Source organism: Wolffia australiana, chromosome 16 (assembly GCF_029677425.1).
Source record: "Wolffia australiana isolate 7733 chromosome 16, ASM2967742v1".
NCBI classification, from domain to species: Eukaryota; Viridiplantae; Streptophyta; class Magnoliopsida; order Alismatales; family Araceae; genus Wolffia; species Wolffia australiana.
In genome coordinates, this window is record NC_135850.1 from 3482109 (window position 1) to 3490692 (window position 8584).

The following is an 8584-nucleotide window of genomic DNA, read 5'->3' on the forward strand; positions in this document are numbered from 1 at the left end:
ACTCATCCTATTTGACTTCTACGTAGTCAAGCAGTTCCGTTACAGCTGAATATTGAATTGTGTTGGAGCACTCTATGGTGGCTTTAAGTTAGATCATTGGACTATTGGACTTAAAATGAGCATGATCGATTTTGGACTAGAAGAGCATATAGAGGGATGTGAGCCATGCCCAGGATCCCTCAAGGAGTCATCATTGATCTGCCAATGTATCATTATCGCAGGGCTTTCCTTTGTGTCGTTGGCGTGACGAGCAGGTTACATGTGCAATTGGGATATTTATGGTCAATCCGCACCCACAGACTATTGCTAACTCTAACCCTTCAAATATAAAACCACTTGGGTGGCATCCAGCACAAGACCTCATTTGTCCAAGGCATTGACTCCCGGGTTGATCATACCCAACACCATGTTTCCACCAAAAAACAATAGGATCTCAAGACAGAACAGCATAGTTTTACCCCTAAACATGAGTTTATCAATTGGCTCGTCATGGTATCAATATTACAATACCCAAATGTTCACTTGAAACTATATTTGCAATAGTATAAGTTAGGTTAATCAGAAGATTGTGTTTTAGAGAATGTGTATAAAATAATTTTCAAAAAATGAATAAAAAGCTCAAAAAATGTCTTAACAAATATTTTTTTCTTAGAAACATAGATATCAAATCACGTTGGAAAAAATGTGTATAAAAGCTCAAAAAATCGCGTTGGAAAAAATATCAAATCTGATTTAGACCATCAAAATAGAGAACTAACTTGCCCATTTTTCTTGATGTGGAAGCATTTGATAGGTAGGGTTATGGTCGGGCCCCCTACCACTAGTCTGACTAGCTAGTGAGTGGTTCTTTCAGGAAGAAAGAAGGCCTAGCCCTTCGGGCTGCATCTCTCGCAATGCAAGCAGCATTGTTTGCCACCACCCAAGAAGAAAAAGGCTCGAGAGTCAAGCAAGGTCTGAGTTTAGAGGGTGCAAGTTTACGAGCAAAAAGTGAAACAAAGGTTTGACTTAACTTTAGGATAAGTACATGCATAGATAGTGGTCAAATGACAAGGTTCAATGACTACAACTCGAACTGTATGAGCGGGCTTGTCCCTATCTAGAATAACGGATGTTCCCTGATAAGCTATAAAATTTAAGATTCAATTCAGAAGGCACTAATTTTTTTCTGTCATTGTTTGTCAACTAAACAAGAGCTATCTTGCTAATCCTTTAATCTTCTTTCTGATATAACCCATTAATTTCTATCCTTAGATAATATAGACTCCAAATGTATAGATCCATATTTCTTATCTTTTAGTTGACCGAATGAGAAATTAGATAATTTGATCAATTTCCTATATCTATAAATATCTTGATTTCCTTTCCTTAGATGTACAGTTGAAATATTTTAATAATAAGAATTTATTATTAAAATTTGATTATATTTTATAATTATAATACATTATATTTTTTCATATTATAATAGATAAATACCCCTTATAATTATATATGTTTAATTCAGTTATTAATAGGAAAAATAATTAATGGTTTATTCGATTGTTTGTGTGTGTAAAATGATTTTTATTATACTGAATAATTATACAATCAAGTATGTTTCCAAAATATTAAAGCGTTAATTGGAAAAAAATCATAACTTTATAATGATAAATTTATTAGAGTGGGTCTTTTGTTAAAATGAGCTGTCATAAAATTCAAGACTTTTGTAAATGTAACCTACAAAAAACAAAAATTAAGAAAATGTTTAATAAAAGAATAAAGTTTTAATTGATAATTATGAAGTTTCGAATATAGTCAAAATGTTTCCAGATAAATATCTCAAAGAAATTGTATTCAATAATATTTTTGGAAGATTATACATAATTCATTTAATTACCATTATTTGAGTAAAGTAAAAAATCAAATTTATATTTAGACATTTTATCTAAAACTATATCTTGAATTATATGTTCAAACTCATCATCTAATCAGGCCCCATATAGAAGCATGCAACAAATCATTAAACTAAATAGAATAGCAGCCAGAATTTTTTATCTTGATTTTGTTTTGGAATGCTTATCATTAGTTAAAACCCATATATTGACCAATTTCCCCAAATGATATTGGAAATATTGTAACAATGAATATATTTGTTTATGCATTTCATTTTAATTATCTGATTTGTAAAAAATTTAGGTTTCATGGTGAATAGCAGCCAGAACTTTATTCTTCAGAATAAAGTAAAGGTGATGAGAATTTGAATATGGATTTTAGTTGGGACTTAAAGAATCAGCTGTAGGCCATTGAAATAATGATAACGAAATTAAATATTCATAGAAGAATGAAAGAGGTTACAATTAGTTTACGTTGCCATTATCTGGTGATTGGAGACTAGACAAAATGTGTTACCGGAACATGATCTTATTTTCTAAAAAATTAAGGGTTTCATATAAGTTTAAATTCACATAGGTTAAATGTAAATATATATATATATTCTTTCTTTATCATGAGGTCATTTCACGCTAAAGGGAGTCATTGACCATTTAAATCTTTCAGTCGGATAGTGGTTAGCTTAGTATAGTTATATATTGGGAATGATGATGTGACATCAAATGTTAAACACAATATGGGACCAATTGGTGTTTAGAGCCTGTATATTTCCCTTTATGCTGAAACAATGCATGTATAAAAGGTAAGGTAGGAGAACAAAAAAATAGTTCACCATCACAAGTCTTTATCTATCTGAGTTCTTGAAAGATAATTTTAAATAATCCTAATCCAGGAAAACTACCAAATATTTAATTGTCAATTAATATCAACCCTTTTAAGTTAATAGTTTTCATTCATATAGAGCATAATCATACCTTTGCGCAGTGATGACGAAAAATGGAAAACTATGATGACCATATTTATGTTCAACTATATTACATTAATTGTTCTCTCTTGATGTGTATCTTAAAATCTTATATATCCATCCAAATTATGGCATCTTTAGCCATTTTATGGATCAACTTTCAGGTTAGGAACAATACAAATAAAATAAAATACATGAATTGGGAAAGAAATAGATATCTTAACATATTTATTAGTATATTAAATCTTATGTTAATTAATCAATTTTTATTTAGTGGAGACTGTTAGTTTTGATAAAATATTAATAATTTATATATCAAAGAAATAAGGAGACAAGGGTCAAAAACTAAATAAATTAAGAGGGCAAAACATAAGACAAGTATCTTATTTTGAAATCATTCCATTTACATTATTTTGATAATTGCGAGACCTACATGATATTAAAATGATAAATATGGTTGAATAGGTAACAAAGAAAGAGAGAACATGCTATAAGAAAAAAATCAATCATGTTAGTTCACCTGAGATAGCATTATAAAACTAAGCTTTTTCCAAGATTTTAGTTGTTCCAACAAAAACTTAATATCAGACATAATATATAAAAGGAATATGCAAAATTTGGAGGAGAGAGTTAGCTGACCTCTAAAAAGATTTAAAAACATATACTTCGAAATTTTTTAATACTAAATATAATATCACCCACTTTGGATATACCATTGATTTATTGGTCCTAAAAGATAAGTTTAATGTGTGGATCAGTCAATATCCTGATTTTATTACCCAATGACTTTACGTCCATTCAGAAAATGAAACAATATGATTAAATTAACTAGACTTTAACAACTGTAGGGTAAAAATGAGACATAAAAGAGATTAATGGATAGATAGATAGATAGATAGATAGATAGATAGATAGATATTTTTAGACTTGATCAATGGAAGAGGGACTGTGTATGAATTGTAATCTATGGTATCCATTGGAAAATAATTTTGGAGACATGATTATATAAATATTAGTCATATAAACATTTATAAAGAACAATAAAAAAGGAGAAATAATAACACAATAGTATTAATCCGCTTTCATACGACTCTGCACATCATGAACATTTAGGGATGTACATTCACTTTTTCACTCAGCCTTAAATTTTATTAGAAATATATATCTATTTACACAGCCTTGTGATGGCATAAATGAGTAAATAATATACAGAAATATTGGCCAGAAATTGGGGTTTAAGAAATCTTCTAGATCTCCAGAAAGTGTGTCTTGAATTTGGATGATTTTGATCCTTTGTTTAACTCCCTGATATATTTATGCATCAATGATTTGCAAAAAAATGTACTATGAGAAGTATAGTTCCATCCTTTAGGTACAAAAATTGATACAACGTAACGAATTTTAGGGCTGGCTGCCACGCATAATATTTTGGTAAAAAGGCTTAATCATTAAAATTTGATATATGCCATGGACTCTTATAATAAACACACACTAAATAAAGATGGTGTCACCTGTATAGCATATTTCTATTCAGATTGCAGTTCTATAAAATAGATTTCACCATTTCATGCCCAAGAACTTATCATTGTGAGAATTTTAGCGATAACACGAGATTAAAGAAATCATCACCAGGTTAGCACATATCTCCTTATATATTCATTCAAAAACCATGGCATTCTCCTCAATCACCTATCACCCATACATCACAAATGTACCCTTTATCTTCCACTTTACCTTCCAATCTGAATCTTGATTACTTTTTATAGCATTGTTTCATTCTCACATTGACATGGCACAGTTGCAGTGTCCTACTTCTAATTATATAAATATATCATTATATCATATTGTTTTTATATGTTTCATACTTTCTGTCTTAAGCGTAGAGTGCTCTCAAGTTTTGTGTTTTCCCTTAAGAAAATGAAAAATAAATTGAGAAAAATAACTGAGGATGTGTATCTGTGAAATGCATCTGTTCATCGTTTTAACAATTTTTGTCATGATTTTTACCTGGATAAACTAGATTTTTTAAAATGGCAGTCATATGAGGTTTCCTCGCCCTAAACAGTGATTGATAAGCATGTTATCTCTCTCATTCATTTACTCTCTGTATTGATCTTTTTCCTTTTACTTTCTCTCACTATCCTCTAATTCTATTCACATCTCTATTTTTACTCTTAGCTTCATATACCATTATTTCAATATTTAATATGAACTATGAGGAAAAGACATCTTCATACTTAGGCCCCAAAAATACTTTGGAGTTATAAATAAGTGATACTTAACCTCAAAATATCTTTTTCAATCAAGTACAATACCATCTTGGACTTAGTCTTTTTAAATTGTCTATTACCAGTATCAGTGTCCTATATATGTATATATATTATTTCTTATACTACTTCCATCTCTATTTTATTTTTTAATCAAACCAATCCCTATTTCAATTTCATTCTCTCTAAATCCTAAAACGATCACACCTTAGGTATTACATTGTTCTAATACTTCAAAATATTTGACTAAATTCAATACTAGTTATTTTATCTCTCCATTTCATGTTAGAGTTTAAATTTTGTTCAATGCCTAACAATCTCAAATGGAAGATTGACATATTTCATGATTTCAATTCATGTTTATCATTCATTGGACATATTTAGGTCTGTTATTCCTGCGGCAGATGCTAAAAAACTCATCATGATGATCATTATTTTATTAAAATCTACATTCACAAGAGTTAAAGTGAGGCATGAAAATATTGTCTTCACTATCCTCTTCTTGCGCTTATTATGACTTTGAATACAAGTTAGCATGGATACTCATATACTTGATATGATTTTGACAAAATATGCGAATTGATTGATGAAAAAAAATTAATTTCTAGTTTTAATGTTCATGGAAATTAGAAATTCTGGGTCTTCTGGATTCTTAAGTAGGCTAGGAACATATATTTAATCTGTATCCATTGCGGAAAATTTTAAAGCTTGATAGATTAAAAAATATATGTATCAATAAATCCTTATCCTTTCCCAAAACTAGTAATGTAAGAGAAAGAAAATTTAGGGTTTGGGGGTGTTTTTATTATATAGGGATAAAAATAACCTCACTCTATTTATACATATCATTTTCATAATCATTGCATTATAATGATGGAGAATAGGGTCCCTTCTAAAAATGTATTATGGATGTCAACCAAAATGAGGACTATATATTGCTTCATGGAGAGAAGTATTTAGGATGTTGTGTATTAGATCATGCCGACATTGATTATTTAATAGAATTTAAATATTAAATAAAAAATATTCTTGTATTTTATTCTATATTAATTGATTCTTGTAAAAGAGCTATTCAATATTTTAGGCATAATTAATCATGAATTCAATTCTAAAAACTTTATTTACATTATTTATGCATTATAAGTCATGATAAAATAAGTCATGATTTATTCAAAGTACATGTAATCTAAAAAGGGCATATACATGTCATGTGTGCCCTTTAATGAGAGTGCTTCAAAATTCCATGTTATAATTTATTCAATAAAAGTTGACAGTATTCATTGATAAATATAGCGTTTCATAGTTTTATCTATTTCATAGAGATACGTAATAGAGATACATAATAGAGATACATAATGCATGAACTAATGGCCAACCTATTCTAAAATGTTTCCTGATCTGTGATAATTTCTAGAATGTCCTAATTTTATTTAATATGGAATAAAATTATATATCAAGGAATATGGGAAAATATATATTTTTAGATGATGTATTATTTAACCTTCATATAACGTTTTTTTAGTGACTCTCTGTAAATTAACTCCCAGACATCATGAGTCACCAATGGGTTGCCCTAGTATATTGCGTAAATTTCCCGCACTTGAGTGGAAATTTCAATTAGTGATCTGGCATATCATGATGGGACAAAGATATGGTGTCATAAAAAATAAATTAGGATTTAACCAAATTATATGCCAGACTAATTTGATGTTCGAAGTAAAATCATTCAAAATTGGAAATTGAATGTTCATTTAATACACTTATAGATTTAATATTTAATATTATTGCATGTTAATGTATGAGCTAGGCAAGTTTAGAACTACTCTGTAATAAGTCTATGTGAGATTGAGATATAGAGTTTCTTAAACATTAAGTTTAAACTATCCCAGTAAACGTACATTGGTGAAATTAGTATGATATTTGAATCCATAAAGAGAAAGAACAAAATAAACTGAAACTGATGATCAGATGGTATTTTTATCGAGTAGTATTTCATAATTAGAGAAAACGTGTTCGATATAAAATTATTGTTGAAATGGAAATTTGAAGCTAATTCCATTTAGTCTTTGTCTTTTTTGTCAAAGTGAATTTACTTTTAATCATTTTAATCAATCATTTTCCAAAAAATATTCTAAATAAGCCTTGGTATAAAAGGAAATATATACATCATGTTGTGGAGCCCTAGATCACATAGGCAAGGCGATGAAGCTCCTAATAGTTGATGTAAATCATGTATCTACATTTGTAAATTATTTTAACCCCATCGATAGATGAGTTCTAGTGCTCTATACTATTCATAAGTTATTCATCATGAAAATTGGATTACTTCGAAGAGCTTAGGAGAAGAACACAACCATGTATCAATCCATGTTTTATTCAATGTGTTCTACCTCATTATCTACACAGTGTATTTATCTCAGTTAGATAAATATTTGAATGGCATCATTTACTTTTCAAAAATCTTTTAACACATTTTTCTGTTTAAGCTGTGTAGATAATAATTTTGTGGTAAATTATTTCCCCATTCATCCATTAAAGATTAAATAATCGAGAAAGAAGATTTTGCGTTCTTTAAGAGCATGCTTTGACGTAAATTTCTCTGATAGAAATCTGCAACCGTTCCATGTATCCATTTTTTCCTGAAAATATATATTGATGCCTTTGTCTGGGATTACAATAAACTAAAAACACTAGTATCACATAAAAATTAAAAGCGAGGAAGATATTTAAATGAATGAATTGCTATCTAGGATTATCCGTTATTTCTAGATGAATATTATTTTAAACATTGTTTCAAACGTTCGCACATTGATTAAGGAAAGAACCTTAAATTTGGAACAAATGAAGGGACTTGGATGAGAAGGTTGTTATCCCAAAATTTCCATTTACTTGACGTCTTTAACAGTAGTTGCTTCTAATTTATGAATTAAATTATTCCATCTTTGACTGTAGGAAACATTATAACTTCAAAGAAAACCACTTTCCATTTTCGGAGTATTCTTTTTGCATCTTCATCTCAAGTATTAGATTGTGTGTTTTCCCATTCTAGAGAAATATCAAAAAAGATATTTCCCCTTCCTTCACGTAAAATGTATCATTTTAGGATAAAAATACTTTGAAATTTTTATTATCAGGTATAAATATGCTTTGCCTTATTTCTCTAAGATAACAATGAATTAAAAAGTATTTATCGGGTAATCTATTACAATGAAGATAAATATTGATCAATGGTATTTCTTTATTTGGGAGTATTTATTGGCTAATCCAGTATCACAATAAAACATAATAGACCAAGTATCAAACCGTTCATCATTAAATTATGAATGATGAGAGCGAATCTGTTACATAGAACAAGTTAATATTTTTTTTATTTTTGTCTCGAATGATCCATTGACTCATTTCTCTCACATTAAAAAAGAGGTACAACAAAAATAAAACGTTCTCCGTTGATCAAGTGAAAAAGAAACATGAGGTTCTAAGGAATGGG